Raw genomic sequence first — 23745 nt, forward strand, 5'->3', positions numbered from 1 at the left:
GGAACCATGCTATGAGGGGTGGCCAATCCTCTTCTGGCTGTGCCGGGTGGAGATTATTACAGAACATGGCCAAGATGTTAAAATGTTCATAGATGACCAGCAGGGTCAAATAATAATTATCACAGTGGTTGTCGAGGGTGCAACAGGTCAGCACCTCAGGAGTAAATGTCAGTTGGCTTTTCATAGCCGATCATTCTGAGTATCTCTACCGCTTCTGCTGTCTCTAGAGAGTTGAAAACAGCAAGTCTGGGACAGGTAGCACGTCCGGTGAACAGGTCAGGGTTCCATAGCCGCAGGCAGAACAGTTGAAACTGGAGCAGCAGCATGGCCAGGTGGACTGGGGACAGCAAGGAGTCATCAGGCCAAGTAGTCCCGAGGGCTCAGGTCCTAGGGCTCAGGTCCTCCGAGAGAGAGAAAGAAAGAAAGAATTAGAGACAGCATACTTAAATTCACACAGGACACCGGATAAGACAGGAGAAATACTCCAGATATAACAGACCTAGCCCCCCGACACATAAACTACTGCAGCATAAATACTTGAGGTTGAGACAGGAGGGGTCAGGAGACACTGTGGCCCCATCCGACGGTACCCTCGGATAGGGCCAAACAGGCAGGATATAACCTCACCCACTTTGCCAAAGCACAGCCCCCACACCACTAGAGGGATATCTTCAACCACCAACTTACCATCCTGAGATAAGTCCAAGGATAGCCAACAAAGATCTCCGCCATGGCACAACCCAAGGGGGGGGGGGGGGGGGCGGCAACCCAGACAGGAAGACCACATCAGTGATTCAGCCCACTCAAGTGATGCACCCCTCCCAGGGACGGCATGGAAGAGCACCAGTAAGCCAGTGACTCAGCCCCTGTAATAGCGTTAGAGGCAGAGTATCCCAGTGGAGAGAGGGGAACCGGCCAGGCAGAGACAGCAAGGGCGGTTCGTTGCTCTAGTGCCTTTCCATTCACCTTCACACTCCTGGGCCAGACTACACTCAATCATAGGACCTACTGAAGAGATGACTCTTCAATAAAGACTTAAAAGTTGAGACCGAGTCTGCGTCTCTCACATGGGTAGGCAGACCATTCCATAAAAATGGAGCTCAACAGAAGAAAGCCCTGCCTCTAGCTGTTTGCTTAGAAATTCTAGGGACAGTTAGGAGGCCTGTGTCTTGTGACCGTAGCGTACATGTAGGTATGTACGGCAGGACCAAATCACCTAATCAACTTTAGAATAAGGCTGTAACATAACAAAATGTGGAAAAAAGTCAAGGGGTCTGAATACTTTATGAATGAACTGTAAGGTATATACAGTACAAGTCAAAAGTTTGGACACACCTACTCATTCAAGGATTTTTCTTTGTTTTTACTATTTTTTACATTGTCGAATACTATTGAAGACATCAAAACTATAAAACAACACATATCGAATCATGTTGTAAGCAAAAGAGTGTTAAACAAATCAAAATATATTTTAGATTTTAGATTCTTCAAAGTATCCACTATTTGCCTTGATAACAACTTTGCACACTCTTGGCATTCTCTCAACCAGCTTCACTTGGAATGCTTGTCCAACAGACTTGAAGGAGTTCCCACATATGTTGAGCACTTGTTGGCTGCTTTTCCTTCACTCTGCGGCCCAAACCATCTCAACTGGGTTAAGGTGGGGTAATTGTGGATTCCAGGTCATCTGATGCAGCACTCCATCACTCTCCTTCTTGGTCAAATAGTCCTTACACAGCCTGGAGGTGTGTTGGGTTATTGTCCTGTTGAAAAACAAATGATAGTCCCACTAAGCGCAACCAGATGGGATGGCATATCGCTGCAGAATGCTCTGGTAGCCATGCTGGTTAAGTGTGCCTTGATTTCTAAATAAATCACTGAGAGTGTCACCAGCAAACACCCCCATACCATCACACCTCCTCCTTCATGCTTCACAGTGGGAACCACACATGTGGAGATCATCTGTTCACCTACTCTGTGTCTCACAAAGACAAAGTGGTTGGAACCAAAAATCTCAGATTTGGACTCATCAGACCAAAGGACAGATTTCCACCAGTGTAATGTCCATTGCTTGTGTGTTACTTAGCCCAAGCAAATCTCTTCTTATTATTGGTGTCCTTTAGTAGTGGTTTCTTTGCAGGAATTCGACCATGAAGCCTGATTCACGCAGTCTCCTCTGTACAGTTGATGTTGAGATGTGCCTGTTACTTGAACTCTGTGAAGCAGTTATTTGGACTGCAATTTCTGAGGCTGGTAACTATGATCAACTTGTCCTCTGCAGCAGAGGTAACTCTGGGTCTTCCTTTTCTGTGGCGGTCCTCATGAGAGTCAGTTTCATCATAGCGCTTGATGTTTTTTGCGACTTCACTTGAAGAAACTTTTCTGGATTGACTGACCTTCATGTCTTAAAGTAATGATGTACTATCGTTTCTCTTTGCTTATTTGAGCTGTTCTTGCCATAATATGGACTTGGTCTTTCACCAAATAGGGCTATCTTCTGTATACCACCACTACCTTGTCACAACACAACTGATTGTCTCAAACGCATTAAATTCCACAAATTAACTTTTAACAAGGCACGCCTGTTAATTGAAATGCATTCCAGGTGACAACCTTGTGAAGCTGGTTGAGAGAATGCCAAGAGTGTGCAAAGTTGTCATCAAGGCAAAAGGTGTATACTTTGAAGAAGTATGTTTAACAATTTTTGGGGTTACTAAATGATTCCATATGTCTTGTTTCATAGTTTCGATGTCTTCGCTATTATTCTACAATGTAGAAAATAGGTAAAATAAAGAAAAACCCTGGCTTGAGTAGGTGTGTTCAAACTTTTGACTGGTACTGTACCCATATACATATATGTTACGGTTCGGGTGAAAGAGAGTCAGACCAAAATGCAGCGTGGTATTCTGGATACATGTTTAATGATGATGAAAAAAACAAACAATACAAAAACAACAAACGTAACGCGAAAACCTATACAGCCTCTCTGGTGCAAACAAACACAGAGACAGGAACAATCACCCACGAAAACACTCAAAGAATATGGCTGCCTAAATATGGTTCCCAATCAGAGACAACGATAAACACCTGCCGCTGATTGAGAACCAATTCAGACAGCCATAGGCTATGCTAGAAAACCCCACTAAGCCACAATCCCAAAACCTACGAAAAATCCCAAGACAAAACACACCACATAATAAACCCATGTCACACCCTGGCCTAACCAAAATAATAAAGAAAACACAATATACTAAGACCAGGGCGTGACAATATACATATATATATATATATATATATATATATATATATATATATATATATATATATATATATATGTATATATACAGTGCCTTGCGAAAGTATTCGGCCCCCTTGAACTTTGCGACCTTTTGCCACATTTCAGGCTTCAAACATAAAGATATAAAACTGTATTTTTTTGTGAAGAATCAACAACAAGTGGGACACAATCATGAAGTGGAACGACATTTATTGGATATTTCAAACTTTTTTTAACAAATCAAAAACTGAAAAATTGGGCGTGCAAAATTATTCAGCCCCTTTAAGTTAATACTTTGTAGCGCCACCTTTTGCTGCGATTACAGCTGTAAGTCGCTTGGGGTATGTCTCTATCAGTTTTGCACATCGAGAGACTGACATTTTTTCCCATTCCTCCTTGCAAAACAGCTCGAGTGATGTTGGATGGAGAGCATTTGTGAACAGCAGTTTTCAGTTCTTCCCACAGATTCTCGATTGGATTCAGGTCTGGACTTTGACTTGGCCATTCTAACACCTGGATATGTTTATTTTTGAACCATTCCATTGTAGATTTTGCTTTATGTTTTGGATCATTGTCTTGTTGGAAGACAAATCTCCGTCCCAGTCTCAGGTCTTTTGCAGACTCCATCAGGTTTTCTTCCAGAATGGTCCTGTATTTGGCTCCATCCATCTTCCCATCAATTTTAACCATCTTCCCTGTCCCTGCTGAAGAAAAGCAGGCCCAAACCATGATGCTGCCACCACCATGTTTGACAGTGGGGATGGTGTGTTCAGCTGTGTTGCTTTTACGCCGAACATAACGTTTTGCATTGTTGCCAAAAAGTTCAATTTTGGTTTCATCTGACCAGAGCACCTTCTTCCACATGTTTGGTGTGTCTCCCAGGTGGCTTGTGGCAAACTTTAAACAACACTTTTTATGGATATCTTTAAGAAATGGCTTTCTTCTTGCCACTCTTCCATAAAGGCCAGATTTGTGCAATATACGACTGATTGTTGTCCTATGGACAGAGTCTCCCACCTCAGCTGTAGATCTCTGCAGTTTATCCAGAGTGATCATGGGCCTCTTGGCTGCATCTCTGATCAGTCTTCTTCTTGTATGAGCTGAAAGTTTAGAGGGACGGCCAGGTCTTGGTAGATTTGCAGTGGTCTGATACTCCTTCCATTTCAATATTATCGCTTGCACAGTGCTCCTTGGGATGTTTAAAGCTTGGGAAATATTTTTGTATCCAAATCTGGCTTTAAACTTCTTCACAACAGTATCTCGGACCTGCCTGGTGTGTTCCTTGTTCTTCATGATGCTCTCTGCGCTTTTAACGGACCTCTGAGACTATCACAGTTCAGGTGCATTTATACGGAGACTTGATTACACACGGGTGGATTGTATTTATCATCATTAGTCATTTAGGTCAATATTGGATCATTCAGAGATCCTCACTGAACTTCTGGAGAGAGTTTACTGCACTGAAAGTAAAGGGGCTGAATAATTTTGCACACCCAATTTTTCCGTTTTTGATTTGTTAAAAAAGTTTGAAATATCCAATAAATGTCGTTCCACTTCATGATTGTGTCCCACTTGTTGTTGATTCTTCACAAAAAAATACAGTTTTATGTCTTTATGTTTGAAGCCTGAAATGTGGCAAAAGGTCGCAAAGTTCAAGGGGGCCGAATACTTTCGCAAGGCACTGTATATATTAGCAAAATAGGATTGACAAATGGCATTTAGGTATCATTATGACCTAAGAAATTTTAGATATTTTGCTGCAATTAGTTACTTCCTAATGCACAATAAAGCCTACAAAAACAGGATTCTTTGAGATATGAAAAATAGACATCTGGATAGAAATATTGTGAATGAATGTATGAAAATATACGAGCATATAAATGATAGTGCAGCCATAAAATCTACCAAAATGGTCTGAATGAGAAAACAACATTTTGACCTCGAGGATACATGATATTTCATCTATCATTGCGAGAGCATTTTAGGGAGGTTGTGAACTGTTCCAGGCCCACAAAGCGCAAACCTTGCTGTCCCAGAAAAACAGGTGTAAATTACTTTGTGGAAACTGAAAGGGTCAGCATATTATGTGAAAGCTGGATGGTTCTTTGCTAAGCGAGTTGAATGCTGTGTAAGTAAAAGCAGGCTTGTAGGTGTATCTCGAAATGAATTTCCTGTTTACGATATCAACCCACCTATTTTTTGTCTCCTGATTATCAGTCTAAACGGTTGGCGTCTCCACCCTCTGACACACACACACAACATCTGGGTCCAGCCTGCATGTAATTGACAGTGACACAGGGTTAAGGGTTATCAGGACGTGTTGGCGCTGGATGATGATGTCACCAGGGTCCCTGAGGGAGAGTGAGGTCAGTAAGTGGGTTGCTGAGCATTGATACGAAGCCTTTAAATAAACAGGGATACTGCGTAATTCCTCCGAATCAGCAGAGAAAACACGATTAAACTGTTTTGGAGGAAGCCAATCAGTGAGTTGCATGGTGATTTGGCTTTTAGAAGAACAGGGAGGCAGAGTTTGTATGGGTGGGAAGAGTAGGGTGGGCAGACTTGGAGCTCAGAACAAAATCTAGTCTAAATACTAAAAGCACTTGGTCCGAGAGACACAAATGCTAGATATACACAGAGATTATGCATGTTTATAGAGTTCAGACTAAATAATCGCCAGGGTTGAGTATTCTCCTCTTCTCATTGGGCGTCTGGGTCTAGAGGGTCCCAATGAGTGGGTAGACTGAGAAATAGAAGAAAGCAGAACTAGATAGCTCAGGCAGACTCTATCCCATAAATAATACTTTAACTGGGCCCAACAGGAAACCATGGTGATGTTAAAAATGCAAAAACAGAAATGCGTTGACCAGTGACCATGCTATATAACACTCTGCAAGGACCTTGGCGGGTAGGACAGTGGCACCAACAATAGTACAATTATTATGGTCCTCTCCTAACAAGCTCCAACGTTACTGTGGTTATGCCTGGTATTATGTTTAGTCAACATTTAAAGGCCTAAGATCTTCAGTCTACCTACAACAAACACAGTTAAATACCCTGGCAACAATCAAAATGCAGTATGGATATTGGTGTTTTGCAGTAATGGCATTTTGCATGCTTTATACACCTGCTATAACATCTACTCAGACACTCTACAACATGGCCCACCATTCGAGGGTAAAGACCATGGTCACACTATGCTCACACATCCCATCGTTTCTCCCACTCTCTCAGTAGAAAAGCCTCATGCAAGTTCCTGAGTGGGTAGATTATCCCAACATGTGATGGATTCAAAGCTCTGTTACGTCAAAAGAGAGTGATGTGCTTATAGTACTACCTAGCACCTTGCTGTGTTTTCTCCCCGTGTACTAGGTAGGTGACCCAGTGAAGGGAGAACCCCAGAGAGAATGAATGACTGTTATAGAGTTATGTCTTGTCAGCATGATTTACCCTTCATAAGGCCAGGTGGCTGCTAAAAATACTAAATACTAATAAGGCCAGGTGACTGACATCTCCACTGCTCCCAGAGTTTTCCAGGTGTTTTTTTTTTTGTGTGTGTGTGTGTGTGTGTGTGGGGGGGGGGGGGGGGGGGGGGGGGGGGGGTCTGCTCTGAGCCCGGTTAGAAGCACTGGTAGATTAGGACCTGTGTGTGTGTGCATGACCCGTGTGTGTGTGCGTGTGCGTGTGTGTGCGTGCGTGCGTGCGTGCGTGCGTGTGTGTGTGTGTGTGTGTGTGTAAGCCTGTGTGTCTGTGTATGCCCTGACCCTTGCAGCTGCAGTATCACGTCGGCCTATCGGCCTAGCTCTCTGACATCAGCTGCTTCTCTGACAACCCTGCTCTTCCTGGACCCTTTAAATTAGCTTCTGGCCATGTCATCACCTCCTCCTGTAATCCTCCCCCTCTCAACTGTCTGACAGCCCATTGCCTGGACCTTCCTCCCCATGCCCCACACAGGTGCGCTCAGCAGCACAGGTGTCCACGGCCTGGCTAAACAGCATAGCAATCGCTAGGAGACACAAAACAACACAACAAAACAGAATGCACCGGGACAACACAACCGCTACCGTACAGCTGTAAAGACAGAGGTTGTATTGTCTGATGATGTGGTAGAGTGAATGCCGTCTCTCTTTTAATGCTCCGTTTTCTATCAGATTATTTCTCCCTTGCTCTCTATTTTGTCCTCCGTCTATGGCTGTATAGACCCTGTAGTTAGTCATACAGTTGTTTTTGTTGGCCACGAGAAGAGCCCAGCCAAAGTACACCATGTTTCTGCCCGGTAGGTGTGGAGATTTGATAATAATCTGGACTTTCTCCCTCCTCACTGAGAAAGTCCTCTCTCAGCCTACTTACCTGCCATGTGTGTGTGTGTGTGTGTGTGTGTGTGTGTGTGTGTGTGTGTGTGTGTGTGTGTGTGTGTGTGTGTGTGTGTGTGTGTGTGTGTGTGTTGTCTGGAGCTGACGGATGATTGGCTGACTCTTCACCTAGTCTGGCTCTGGTCCACGGCGGCAGCCTAGACTCAGACTCTCTGTAGATGAGAGAGAGCGAGAGAGAGAGAGTGTGTGTGTTTGCGGTGAGGGTGGTAGGTGGGAATGATGACTTTCAGAGATATGTGTGTCTGTGAGTGAGGTATCTATGTGTGTGTGATGAAGAGGGTGTGTATGGGGGTTGGGAGAGAGGACATACGGGCAATTACTAAGATAAAGCTGCCTTGCCTCAAGTCTCCTCTCTACCCAACAGACACACAGGCCAGGAGAGACCGATTTACTCACAGTGCGAAGGGTAAAGGCAGATGGGCTTTGCTTAGCTTTACACCCTCTAAAACCAAACTTTAAAATAAATAAAAACTGATTCCTGCAGAAGTAGGGGAGAAGTAGATGTTTGTTGAATGAAGTTTGAACGGTTACAAGTTACATGAGTGTGTCAGTGTATGTGTGTGTGTGTGTGTGTGTCCATCAGAGTTCATGGGTGTTTGTGGTGACTGTGAGGTGGCGGCTGGTGGGCTGAGTGGTATTCGGCGTCTTGGCCCATTTCGATGCTGCAGTGACGACCTTGGGTGTTATGGGGTGGTGTTATTATTAGCCGCCAGCTGGTAGCTATTGCGAAAACATAGAGCATTACAAAAGTAGTTTCAAAGCACATGGTTGTTCCTAGCAATTTACTTCACAGCTCAGTTCTCATTGCATCCATGTACAGAACAAGAATATGTACCGAAAGAAGTGCGGAGGAGCAGGAGAAAAACAAATCCCGCATTTAGGTGATGTCATTACAGTGGCCCTAAGGGGCATTTTTTTTAATGTAGTGACAGCATGAGGAAAAAGCATGAGCTTCAACGTTTTGTGGATCAAACAGGAGAAGAAATAAGCAGCGCAATTAATGTTGCGAGGTCATGATTTCACAGACACGCTGACTCTCTCAATCCCAGGGTGTTTGGCTGCTGATGCTCTGCCCAGACCTACACTACTTTACCTGCCCTCCCAATAGTAACCAGACTCTCCCCTGCTTGTAAGTAGGCCCAATTTGGAGAGCACCGCCTCACCTGAATAAACTTCCTGCTCTATCTGCACTAATTACAGGATCAACTCCTTGGAATTCACTTTTCCCCGGAGGGATCAAAAACACAGGGCTTGTCAGTCAGGTATACAGGGGACTTTCCAGAGATATTGGATCTTTCTCTGGGAACTGACTGAGCGAGTGGGAGCTTTCCCTCACCTTCACAAACGGGCATCATCAGAAGAACTTGGACTTGTTTCTGGGCCAGTCAATCTAAGAAGAGCAAAAATGAGAAAGGTGGTCCTTGATGTGCACCTGACACCTGGAGATGACATGCACCTAGGAATGTGTCTCACCTGGGATAGCCTGTCCCAGTTTGACCGAGCAGGCTGAGACCGGGTTCTATGCAGATGCAGGATCTTAATTTGATCACCCTGTTGCAGGAGAACTTTGTAATTTCAGACTTGATTTTCCTATACGAAAAATGTATAACCCCCTGCAAAAATGCCCAATAATTATAATCCACACAATAATTCACATTATTTTCCTGCTGTAGCAAACTGGTTCAAATGAAGAACCTTCTACTGTAGGACGATCAAACACTCTAAAACTTAATACTGTACCTAAACCACATCGTCATGACTCTGGTTAAATCGTACCTCGATTCAAATAGTAATTTCATTACTTTCTTTTTTTTGCCTTTTTATAAAGGAATTATGCTAATAGCACATAAATACAAAATGGCTTTGTGAATTTACCTCAATTAGTTTGTCTAAATGGGCCACATTAAGGATTTACATAAGCAGACAAGGGGTTGGTCACGGCCCTAGATGATCCTTATCATGCACATGTGCAGTGCAGGCTGCTTCAGTGGCAGTAGGAAGGGTAGTGAACAGAGGAGTGAATGGAGGGGTAGGTGGAATGAGTGGGGCATGAGCTGGGGTGCGAGGCAGACTCGGTGGCTTTGGTGTAATTTTCGCCTGTTTTGGGTCAGCCCTGTTTCAGCCATGCATACCCCAGTCCCGATCCCAGTCAGAGGCAGACATGTAGATCGAGAAATAAGATGTTTGAGGCAGTAACAGCACGGCTTCTGTTGCCATTGTAAATAACATATGTCATGAAAACACTCGTATATCTGATTTAGAGCAATGGTAACTCCCCCTCAACCATCTCCTAACATATTTTTTAGGTCTAAATGTTAGAGAAATATATTCAGATGCCAAGAGCACAATGTAGCTATCACTAGAGCCAAGTCCATAAGGGTGGAATTCCGACCAGAGTAAAGAGAGCATCAACGGAATTGACCTAATTTTGTTTTATGCCCTTTTCTCTCTATGCGAATCCTGACCTTGAATTTAAGCATGAGAATAGCATGCGATTCACCTGCTATTCGTTTGAGGTGGAGAGTTAAGAAATTAAAGTGTGGCGGAGGTGTGTCTACAGATGAGCCATATTCTGACCTCGTCTCAATTCCCTAACAATTGCACCACATGGAAAAAGCATATTCCACAGTGGGAAAAGCATATTTATTTTTGTCCATATCATCTCCGTACACTGTAATATTAGAAAGTGATATTAGCTATTGATAAGAGCTAGGGAAATGAGTAATCCCTTTGGGGAAGGGGATTGTAAATACACATAGCAATTGTTTTAAATGATTTTTTTCTTATGACGTGTAACGATCCTCTTCCTGTGAATGACTGGGACCAAGGCGCAGCGTGAGACGTGTTCATGATATTTGATTAAAATCAAAACACTAGAACAAAAAAAAAACAACAGAGGAAAACGAACAGTTCTGTGAGGATACAAACAATACAGAAAACAACTACCCACAAAACCCATGTGGGAAAGAGCTACCTAAGTATGGTTCCCAATCAGAGACAATGATAGACAGCTGTCCCTGATTGAGAACCATACCCGGCCAAAAACAAAAGAAATACAAAAACATAGAAAAAAGAACATAGAATGCCCACCCTAGTCACACCCTGGCCTAACCAAAATAGAGAATAAAAGCCTTTCTATGGCCAGGGCGTGACATGACCACTGGAGACTAATGTGAAACCAGTCACATGGAAACAAACTGTAAATCTTATCAACATGTATTGCAGCCCCCTTTTCACAGTGAAGTAGACTATAAATTGCCGTGCTGTTATTCAGAACTTTAATTGTAGGCCCTTATCATTTTGTATCATGTTAAATATTAGCCACTATCAGGAGCCAGAGTCAGTAATACCCACATACATTAATAACTGTCACTTTACACTGTCACGTCCGTGTAGTTGTTCCTGAGTTGTTAACAATGATGATAAATACATTCAAATTGTGGATCATATTAGGCTAATGTTGTGCAATCATTTGGAACATGTAGCCTATTTGAATCAATAATTTGGAACATGTAGCCTATTTGAATCAATAATTTGGAACATGTAGCCTATTTGAATCAATCATTTGGAACATGTAGCCTATTTGAATCAATAATTTGGAACATGTAGCCTATTTGAATCAATCATTTGGAACATGTAGCCTATTTGAATCAATCATTTTGGAACATGTAGCCTATTTGAATCAATCATTTGGAACATGTAGCCTATTTGAATCAATCATTTGGAACATGTAGCCTATTTGAATCAATCATTTTGGAACATGTAGCCTATTTGAATCAATCATTTGGAACATGTTGCCTATTTGAATCAATCATTTGGAACATGTAGCCTATTTGAATCAATAATTTGGAACATGTAGCCTATTTGAATCAATCATTTGGAACATGTAGCCTATTTGAATCAATCATTTTGGAACATGTAGCCTATTTGAATCAATCATTTGGAACATGTAGCCTATTTGAATCAATCATTTGGAACATGTAGCCTATTTGAATCAATCATTTGGAACATGTAGCCTACTTGAATCATTATGGAAGTCAGACCCCACGTAGCAGTTTAAACCTGGAGCCTGGCACACAGTTCACGATGACAGGACCGTTTTCATGCAATTCCATGATTGGTGAGGATTTGGGTAGATTTGTAGGATTATTGTACACTTTTTTCCACCTTCCAAAATGTCATGCATTGAACTTGTAAATGGCAACTTTCAGGATGAATCAAACCACTGTATTTTTAATTAATACATACTTTCCTAACCCTAAATGTGCATAAATAGTCTACAATATCAGAGTATTTTCAAATTTACCAGTTGGTGCTGAAACGAAGACGAATATGCATAGACAGTACCAGTCAAAAGCCCATCCCCAAACCCCCTTTCCGGGGGACAAAAGCACATTTGTTTTACATTTCGTTTTTTACAGGTATATTGTTACATATGCAGTACCAGTCAAAAGTTTGGACACACCTACTTGTTCAAGGGTTTTTCTTTATTTTTACTATTACCCACATTATAGAATAATAGTGAAGACATCAAAACTATGAAATAACACATGTGGAATCATGTAGTAACCAAAATAGTGTTAAACAAATCAAAATGTATTTTATATTTGAGATGCTTCAAAGTAGCCACCATTTGCCTTAATGACAGCTTTGCACACTCTTGGCATTCTCTCAACCAGCTACATGAGGAATGCTATTCCAAAAGTCTTGAAGGAGTTCCCACATATGCTGAGCACTTGTTGCCTGCTTTTCCTTCACTCTGCGGTCCAATTATTCCCAAACCATCTCAATTGGGCTGTATTTTTTTTACAATATTTTAGATTGACAATCATTCCATTACATAATTTTTGATATCACATGCCTTTGTTTTATTTTACTGCATAAGTTAAATCAGGATCATGCCTCTACTGCCATTCATTCCAATTAGACTGATTAAGATTTCTCCCTGACCAATACGGCTGCTATTTTTTACCCCATTCTGGAATATTTAGGGTTTATGATATAGCCCCTCTAGTAAATTAATAAGATTCGCCCCCAGATCAGATATGATCATGTCATAACCCATGTAAAAATGTTTAGAATTACAGTAAATTTGCTGTTAAACTGAAACATTTTCTCTCACCCTCATGGTCAAATTTGTAGAATAGAAGGAAATTTGCTTAAAAATGCAAAGTTCTCTCGGCCTAATTGCAAAATGTGCAGAACAGCATGCGATTAGCTATTTTATGGCCATGGGCTTAAAAGTAATTATATTGTTAGACCACTATCAACAGGGGGAGTTGGGGGTTGTGAATACACAATAGACCCGATTACATGCAACCAAATAGGCCTATCCCAGGTAGCCATACATATTTCACGTTTGGCTATACAGTTGTTAAAAGCATGACATTTTGTCATGTAAATAAACCATGGCTAGTCATCACATCAGACATGGGAGATTATGATAATGGAAAAATGTGAGAAGACCCTAAGTAATTAAAACACAACAACACCTTTAATTTTTATTCTGAAATGTAAAATGACACAATGACTGTCTCTTACAATGTAAGGTGACACAGTTACTGTTTATTATCTCCTCAACATATGCTAACCTGTATAATGCCTAGGCTACAACTCGAACTGCAATGATTAGACTACATACCTCTGCAGGCTCGCTTTGACGCCTTATTTTCTCAAAATCACCTCGTTTTTGGCACGGCACCAGATCCTGTCCATCGGAACACAGAAGCTGCAGTTGTGTCCTTGAGTTTTCTTCTGTGTTTTGTTTCCATAAATTCCGATTGTATATCTCTTACGTAGTCATCGTCAATGAAGTGCTTACTACATACACATAGATTTGCAAAATAGGCTGTAGGGAGTGAATACCAGCTCACTCTTGCTCCCATCTCTTCGGATTTCCACTTTTTAGATAAGTCTTTAAACTTTTTTGCCAGTCCTGCTCCCCCCCACAAAACTTCCAACGTTGTGGGAACAGTTTGGGGAAGGCCCTTTCCTGTTTCAGCGTGACAATACCCGCGTGCACAAAGTGAGGTCCATACAGGAATGATTTGTCGAGATCGGTGTGGAAGAACTTGACTTGCCTGCACAGAGCTCTGACCTGAACCCCATCGAACACCTTTGGGATGAATTGGAATGCCGACTGCGAGCCAGGCCTGATCGCCCCAACATCAGTGCCCGACCTCACTAATGCTCTTGTGGCTGAATGGAAGCAAATCCCTCCAGCAATGTTCCGTATAGTGGAAAGCCTTCCCAGAAGAGTGGAGCCTGTTATGGCAGCAAAGGTAATATGCATGACAGATTACAAAAATACTATGCATATTATGCATAAAACTGACTGAAAGTAATCATCATTTGTATGTGGTATGGTGGCCATTGGCTCAACTTACCCAAAGGCAAACATTATGACTATATTAGCCCAAACAGCTACAAGGATGCACTTTCATGCTAGGTTTAGGATCTCATATTGTAGTGTATAGAGACCCCAAGTGATCTAAAAAAAAACATTCTTAAAAATATCTACTTTGGTTTAGATACAAGCCATGGATTACAGACAACATTCGTACTGAGCTAAAGGGTAGAGCTGCCGCTTTCAAGGTGCGGGACTCTAACCCGGAAGCTTACAAGAAATCCTGCTATGCCCTGCAATGAACCATCAAACAGGCAAAGTGTCAGTACAGGGCTAAGATTTAATCATACTACACCGGCTCTGACGCTCGTCTTATGGGGCAGGGCTTGCAAACTATTACAGACTACAAAGGGAAGCACAGCCGCGAGCTGCCCAGTGACACAAGCCTACCAGACAAGCTAAATCACTTCTATGCTCACTTCGAGGCAAGCAACAGAGGCATGCATGAGAGCATCAGCTGTTCCAGACGACTGTGTGATTACGCTCTCCGTAGCCGACATGAGTAAGACCTTTAGACAGGTCAACATACACAAGGCTGCGGGGCCAGACGGATTACCAGGACGTGTGCTCCGGGCATGTGTTGACCAACTGGCAGGTGTCTTCACTGACATTTTCAACATGTTCCTGATTGAGTCTGTAATACCAACATGTTTCAAGCAGACCACCATAGTCCCTGTGCCCAAGAACACAAAGGCAACCTGCCTAAATGACTACAGACCCGTAGCACTCATTTCCGATGCCATGAAGTACTTTGAAAGGTTGGTAATTGCTCACATCAACCCCATTATCCCAGAAACCCTAGACCCACTCCAATTTGCATACCGCCCAAACAGATCCACAGATGATGCAATCTCTATTGCACTCCACACTGCCCTTTCTCACCTGGACAAAAGGAACACTTATGTGAGAATGCTATTCATTGACTACAGCTCAGCGTTCAACACCATAGTACCCTCAAAGCTCATCACTAAGCTAAGGATCCTGGGACTAAACACCTCCCTATGCAACTGGATCCTGGACTTCCTGACTGGCCGCCCCCAGGTGGTGAGGGTAGGTAGGAACACATCTGACACGCTGATCCTCAACACTGGAGCTCCCCAGGGGTGTGGGCTCAGTCCCCTCCTGTACTCCCTGTTCAACCACGACTGCATGGCCAGGCACGACTCCAACACCATCATTAAGTTTACAGATGAGACAACAGCCTGATCACCGACAACGACGAGACAGCCTATAGGGAGGAGGTCAGAGACCTGGCCGGCCGGGTGGTGCCAGAATAACAACCTATCCATCAACGTAACCAAGACTAAGGAGATGATTGTGGACTACAGGAACAGGAGGACCCAAGCACGTCCCCATTCTCATCGACGGGGCTGTAGTGGAGCAGGTTGAGAGCTTCAAGTTCCTTGGTATCCACATCAACAACAAACTATAATGGTCCAAACCCACCAAGACAGTAATGAAGAGGGCACGACAAAGCCTATTCCCCCTCAGGAATAGGCTGCATGCCATCCAGGACCTCTATACCAGGCGGTGTCAGAGGAAGGCCCTAAAAATGGTCAAAGACCCCAGCCACCCCAGTCATAGACTGTTCTCAATTCAATTCAATTCAAGGGCTTTATTGGCATGGGAAACATGTGTTAACAACCGCATGGCAAGCGGTACCGGAGTGCCAAGTCTAGGACAAAAAGTGTTCTCAACAGTTTTTACCCCCAAGCCATAAGACTCCTGAACAGGTAATCAAATTGCTACCCAGACTATTTGCAAGGCCCCCCCCCCCAACCCCTCTTTTTACGCTGCTGCTACTCTCTGTTTATCATATATGCATTGTCACTTTAACTATACATTCATGTACATACTACCTCAATTGGGCCGACCAACCAGTGTTCCCGCACATTGGTTAACCAGGCTATCTGCATTGTGTCCCACCCACCACCCGCCAACCCCTCTTTTACGCTACTGCTGCTCTCTGTTCATCATATATGCATAGTCACTTTAACCATATCTACATGTACATACTACCTCAATCAGTCTGACTAACCGGTGCCTGTATGTAGCCTCTACTTCTATAGCCTCGCTACTGTATATAGCCTTAGTCTTTTTACTGTTGTTTTATTTCTTTACCTACCTATTGTTCACCTAATACTTTTTTTTGCACTATTGGCTAGAGCCTTTAAGTAAGCATTTTACAATAAAGTCCATACCTGTTGTATTCGGCGCACGTGACAAATAAACTTTGATTTGATTTGAAGCATCATGAAACCTATAACACAATAAATTAATTTGACTTGGTGAAAATCTGTTTTTTCTTACCAATTTTTCCATGTGGTTTATTCGTTCACAGACTAAATTAAATGATGACCTCTTCCTAAATACTTGGTCAAATGATTCATTTTGCGTTTGGTGTCCTAGGGTGGCTCAACTTACCCCAATCTCTCCTACCAGCAACTCGGCAAAACTGCCTTTTTTGGTTAAAAAAAGGTGCCACAAAAAGGTGCAGACATCCTCAGAGCAAGTCTGAGTAAATAAGTCCTGAAAGCCTCTTTTTTGTTTCAGACACATATCACAAAAATAATAGTGTCAACATCCTTCCGGACATACCTCTGGACAAGAGTAAAATCAAGGGATGGCTCATTCTGGTGACACACACACACACACACACGTCTTACAGCTTTAAAAACAGACAGCAGCAGGAGATCTGATTTGCCTTGTCCAAACATAGTGTGATGGAGTGGTGGATTTTCCAGGAAGATGAGTCTGAGGGGATGTGTCTGTCAGAGTGGGCCAACAGCAACACTCACGGAGCCTGTTTAAGAAGGGAGGGAGAAATAAAGGAGAGAAAGAGAATACGAGACACTTACTTGAAGAGATGGAGAAAAATCTCACTGGAAACAAACTGGCTGAATCAAAGTTGTTTCAACGTAATTAGTCAATGTATTGTGACATGGAGTTTTATGTGGAAAATGCATTAGATTTAGATTAAGTGTGTAAAATGTTGTTATGAGGGTGAAATATCAAGCACAGGATTATATCATCATGGTAACCAAATGTCAACAGGCAAATGTTGTATAAAATATGCTGAATTTGTATCTTTAAAACAATGTCAGATCTTCAATGCTATATCCAAAATCAGAAAAATAAACTGACGGGGCAGCACTTCCTACTGGAGAACATTTTGGTCTCCCATTCAGGGTTATAAACCAAGTACAACCCTGCTAAGCTATGATATTTGTCACTGACTATTACCAATGTGCTTTCGTGAGAGATAATCGAAGTAATAATTTTTTAAATAATATTTTTTCATTTTTTCACACCAGATACAAGCATACACATACGAAGAACAACTTGCAGACATGCACAAATGGAAACGACATCTCATCTTCCCAGACCCACATGCTCACACCTTCATCCCTAGTGCCTGAATTATTGTTTGGCTTTACATTGTACCAATTCATTTTTCTCGGTTGGCCTTGCTATTTCAATAATAAACCATTCGATTAACATGGGATAGATTGAGTTCCGAGAATCGTCCAGCCCATTGGAAAACTCAGTACACCCCCATATGCCATGTTTTGAAATATGCAGACAGATGGATTAAAAGTAATTTACATTGTAATACTACTGACAGCCAACTCTCTAGCTCCGCCCATAACTTGTGGACTTTAAAGCATTCCCAGAAATCATGGATTATTGAATCATTGTTGGTTAGTTTTACACTTAAGACATGACTCTGCCGTTGTGCTGAGAATTTGTGAATTTTGTCTCTTCTATAATAAATGATATACATTAGTTTATACTGGATTAAGCATATTGCCTCCATCTAGTGCCAACATCAGTTCTATTCAATTCTCGGTAAAAAAAAAAAATTCTAAGAGATTCTGCAAGATTTGTATATTTTACCTATCATATGAACATCCTTTTCTGACTCAAATAACATTCCCTTAAGGTTTCTCTGATATCCAAAAGATTTCAAATCAAAATTTCATGATATACAATTTTTAAGTTACATGTATTTGAAAAGATTTGCATTGGTCAGTCCAAAATTGTTTTTCAATTCTGTCATGAAAATAAATGTATTTCCTGTTACCAAGTCATTTATATTTTCTAGGCAATTAGTTTTCCATGTGGACCAATTTATCTGTGAATTCTGAACAGCTATCCAAGGACTGTTCCAGTTTGTCTACAAATGTATCATTTATATGCTGGATTCACGTCTCACGTCTCCAGCAAAAAAACGGGCATTTAAAGTTTGATTTAGTCCCATTCTTTTATTTAGCTCTTTGGTTGAGATAGAGATGTGAATCCAACATATCAGTTATTCATTTGTAGACAAACTGAAATGAAAGACTATGTCAGTGGCACAGATGGAACTATGCAATCAGAAGATAGTGTACATTTTCAATCAAATCAAATTTTTATCGGTAGCATAGACCTATTTAGCAGATGTTATTGCGGGTGTAGTGAAATCCTTGTGTTCCTAGCTCCAACAGTGGTTGCGTTGTCAACCAAACGCAATTCAATATCACTTTTGAAATACAGTTAAATGACCTTTAAATTAAGGCTATATTACAAATGAATGTAACATTCAACCCAAAACAAAATCCAAGGCCACATATTAAGGTACTTTAACTGTAACTATACATTTATTTTGATGTCATCAAATAGAGTGTGCATGTTCAAGATTGCATGCACAGGTCATCGCAGGTCTATGGAGATCTTCACAATTGCTGTAATAATCTGTGCAGAATGGAATTGATAACTTGCACCATGTACTTTTAACGGTGTACTTTTAAGTTGCTGGATATTGGAGGGAACTTGGAAAACGCTGTCTTACATGTCCATCCGGAGCATCCCAAACACGCTCAATGGGTGACAGGTCTGGGGAGTATAGAAGCCATGGAAAAACTGGGACCTTTTCAGCTTCCAGGAATTGTCTACACATCAATGTGACACGGGGCTGTGCATTATCATGCTGAAATATGAGGTGATGGAGGTAGATTAACGGCACAACAACGGGCCTCAGGATCTCATCACGTTATATCTATGCATTACAATTGACATCGATAAAATGCAATTGTGTTTGTTGTCCGTAGCTTATGCCTACCCAATACCATAACTCCAGCACCACCGTGGGGCACTCTGTTCACAACGTTGACATCAGCAAACCGCTCAACCACACGACGCCATACACGCTGTCTGCCATCTGCCCAGCACTGTTGAAACCGGGATTAATCCATGAAGAGCACACGTCTCCTGCTTGCCAGTGGCCATCGATGGTGAGCATTTGCCCACTGAAGTCAGTTACGACGCCGAACTGCAGTCAGATCAAGACCCTGGCGAGGACGATGAGCACGCAGATGAGCTTCCCTGAGATGGTTTCTGACAGTTTGTGTAGAAATTCTTAGATTTTTGCAAATCCACAGTTTCATCACTTGTCCGGGTGGCTGGTCTCAGACGATCCCGGAAGTGAAGAAGCCGGATATGGAGGTCCTGAGCTGGAGTGCTTACACAGTTTTCGGTTCTGAGGCCGGTTGGACGTACTGCCAAATTCTCTAAAATGATGTTGGAGGTGGCATATGGTACAGAAATTAACATTACATTCACTGGCAACTGCTCTGGTGGACATTCCTGCAGTATGCATGCCAATTGCACTCTCCCTCAAAACTTGAGACATCTGTGGCATTGTGTTGTGTGACAAAAATATGCACATTATAGAGCGGCCTTTTCTTGTTCCCAGCACAAGGTGCACCTGTGTTATGATCATGCTGTTTAATCGGCTTCTTGATATGCGACTGTACATGTTGCATTTATATTTTTGTTCAGTGTAGATGAAGCACAGTGATAATGCATTCATCTGTTCTAAAAAATAAACAAAATATCTGACATTGTATTCCCACTTCAACATTGCTGTGCTTTTAAATGGTTGAAAGCGCAGTGGCAGACATTTGGGTGACAAAACCAAAATTCAGACGTTGTTTTTCCATTCGAATGTTGTTGTGCTTAGATGGTTGAAAGCATAATGGTAACACATTGGAAACAAAACTATATTTTTGCTGTAATTTTGAGTGGGTGAACATAGGATGTCATCTCATTGATCAAGGTCTCAACTACATATTACCCAATTTTCCATGTTGAAATTCCACGCTGAAAACGTTTAGGACCATGGCCTTATTTCTATTACCGCATGTTGGATGACTGTCATTCATATTCCGTTCACCCAGCTAAATGTAGGTTTAGGCTACTACATGAAACTAAAATTTTCCCTATAACCATCATGAGGTTGCTACAATGTAGCCTATGAATGAAAATGTACAATGTAGATGCACAGGTCGAGTGAAATTTGAGTAATCAAGGTGACAGACATTGACACATTCAATACTGCCTTGCACAATCTTGCCTCTATTTACCTGATCTAGGGTGTAATCATTAGTCCAACAGTTGCAAATGAGAATTTCTATTGGACAAATGCAGGTAGGTTTATCCCAGTTTCATTCTGTTTGCTTCTGGTTAAGAAATGCTTTCAACAGAATCGGGGGAAAGAATACACCCTTTCATAGTAGCCAGATTGTTATATAATTCCTGCTCGCATCTTCATGCTCTCCTCCTCTCACCTTTTCGCTTCACTTGTGGACTTCAGTGCACAACACATCAGCTTTCTGTGACCAGGCAAAAAAAACTTTCGAAGCCGAACCTTCATATTATAAACGCTAATCGCTACACACAGCCTACATAGTTGTCACCATATTATCTAATGTCAAGTTAAGAAAATAGCTACTAGAACTAACACGTTAGTAAACCCGCTACAATCATGCAGTACTGGTTACACACAGTTTAGCAATTACACCAAAAGCTTGACTTGGAAGAGTTCCAGTATTGGATAGCCATAGAAAAACTAGGTAACATGGCAACCCTTTCTGTTTGAGCCAGCTGTTTGAGTAGGCTAAATAACTGCATTCACCAGCTAAGTAAATTAAAATATATATATTCTCTCACTCTCTCACTCTCTTTCTCTCTCTCTCACTTCTCCTTCATTTTAGAAAAAATTAATTTGTTCCAAACTGTTCAACTTTCGTCTTTCTCTCTCTTTGAGTCAACTACTCCCCACAATTAATGCACTTCCTTGCTAGCTAGCTGTAGCTTATTTTTTATTTTTTTATTTTTTATGCTTATGCTTTCAGTACTAGATTCATTCTCTGATCCTTGCTGCAAGAGCACTGATAGGTTGGAGGACGTCTTCCAAAAGTTGTCATAATTACTGTCTAAGTCTATGGAAGGGGGTGAGAATAAAGAGCCTCCTAGGTTTTGTATTGAAGTCAATGTATTCAGAGGAGGACGGACACTAGCTGTCCTCCAGCTACACCATGGTGCTACCCTACAGAGAGCTGTTGAGGTTACTGTAGACCTTCATTGCAAAACAGTGTGTTTTAATCAATTATTTGGTGAGGTGAATATATTTAGTATAGTTTTATCAAAAAAAATATAACTTTATTAATGTTTCACTGTTTTTATTTTCATGAAATTCCCTGAGAAGGATGGTCCTCCCGTTCCTCCTCTGAGGAGCCTCCATTGTTCAGAACATTTCAGAACATTTTACACCATCACTAACTAACTAAGGTTGCCCAAGATACAAGAGGAAATTATATGAATCGCCCCCAAATGAGTTGGGACCTCATCCAAGGCATGCATCGTTACTTACTATATCATAATTCACAAGGACTTGACGTTTTTTTCTCATGTCAATATTTCATTTTCCCATTGTGTAAGATAATTGTGTAAGATTGTGCCGGAAATCCTGTCCCGAGCAATCCTCTCAATAGTTTTTTCTCACAAAAATAAAGTTCACTTGAGGCCTTACTAAACAACTTGTTGAGTGCAAACAAAAAGACAAAAAAGAGAGAGCATCATAGAGCTGACTAGGAAGGCAACACGGATACTTAGATAGTATCATAAAGACAGTCTCATTGGTTGTTTGTCATTGGGCTGTCCATGACCTACGCCCATGCTGTAGACTAGCAGACTAACTCAATGACTGCCCTAATCACTGGGGGATTCATATGGGTACTGTCTGGCCATGATGACTTTGAGTGACTGCCAGTCTAAAAATATAGATTTCTCTCTCTGTGATTCTTGATTGGAGCACCGATGAGGTTATTTTCTAATCAGGAAGTGGACCGCGGACGTCGTTAGCTAGCTCCTATTTGCGATTGTCATGGCAACAGCCAAACTCCACCAGGTAAACACGATTAAGTACACAACTGACAGTTCTGTTACCGTTCACTTACTTTATTAGACTGGTGTTGTGGCATACAATTGATCTATTTTGCTCCCCTATGGCTAGCCAGTACGTGACTTTCTGTATACCTTCATCACAAACGTCAAGCGGATGTACATTTACCAACCACAGCTGCAATTTCATACTCATGCTACAGATCACGTCAATAATAAAAGTATCTCTTCTGTCATGTTGGATGTGGATGACCTAACTCAACTCCACATAAACCCATCAATGCTTCCATATGATGCAATGTTGAACTGTAACAAGATCTCTCTATAATGTTGGAGCGACGAGACAATGCTGGAGCAGAATGATGCTTATTTTTTTAATCCTCTCCACTCTCTCCGTACGTTCACACGTGCAGGACTCTGAAACACAAGAGGAGCCAGTAAAACAACCCAGCCAAGCCTGAGACAAAGCAGGAGGCACCTCGGATGTGTCGGATGTTGGATATGAGGTAACATTGTTGGGAGTTTTATTCTGACATGAAATCAGGGAAGTGATCAATTGAGGTCAATTGCATCAATGACCCACAAATGGGTTGACCCATTTCTGTCTATAAAGAGTCCGTCAGTAAAACTTCTATCACAATAACAATACCACCATACAGCAACTTGTAATTTCTTAGCAGAAGGATAGTTCGATACTGTAGGAGTTCGGCCTATAGGGCTGTAAACACATACGTTTTGGCATTGCATATTATGTCCTGTAAATGTTTCGCTACCTCCCTTTCTGCCTCTCTGGATAGTCAATCCTCTGCATGAAAACAAGCAGTTGAACCTACTCACCTCTCACCTGATTCCTTGTCTCTTCACTGAAAGTAAACCTCACACACTACTACGCCATCCAGGACTTTGCAGCAAGCTGGCCTGGGTGTTATACTCACTCACAGGTCGGGTCAAACTCACATTTAACCCTTTCTCGTTGTCTTACGCACAACCTTTCACATATCTCTAATATTCCCTTCTTTCTTCTCTCCCTCCCCGTTGCTAGGGGAAATCCTGAAAACATTTGAGCAGTGATTTATGTGACGACGTTGAAAACTCTCCTTAAAGAACGTGTAGGGCTGTAAAGATGACAGTGGGGTTAGTGCTGCTTTATGACCGGGGAGAAGTGTGAGAGAGAGGCCTGCCTCCGTATTTCACTTTCATTTCCTGTCTCAGGACAATGCTGGGCTCGGGGCTCGGCAGGGCACGGCCAGGCCGGTTATTACTTCACTCACTCTGACTACAGGAGAGAAGGGAGAGATGAGCGGCAGAGAGAGAGAGAGAGAGAGAGCGGAGGAAAGGTCGAGAATGAGAGGATCTTAACGAAAGGGACAATGTGATTGGAGAGGATAAATGACAACAAAGTCAAAGTCATCTGTGTCTGTCTACGTGTGTGTATGCATAACTGATATTTAAGACCTCCCTGTGAT

The sequence above is a fragment of the Oncorhynchus mykiss genome, chromosome 20, assembly GCF_013265735.2.
Source record: "Oncorhynchus mykiss isolate Arlee chromosome 20, USDA_OmykA_1.1, whole genome shotgun sequence".
Lineage (NCBI taxonomy): Eukaryota > Metazoa > Chordata > Actinopteri > Salmoniformes > Salmonidae > Oncorhynchus > Oncorhynchus mykiss.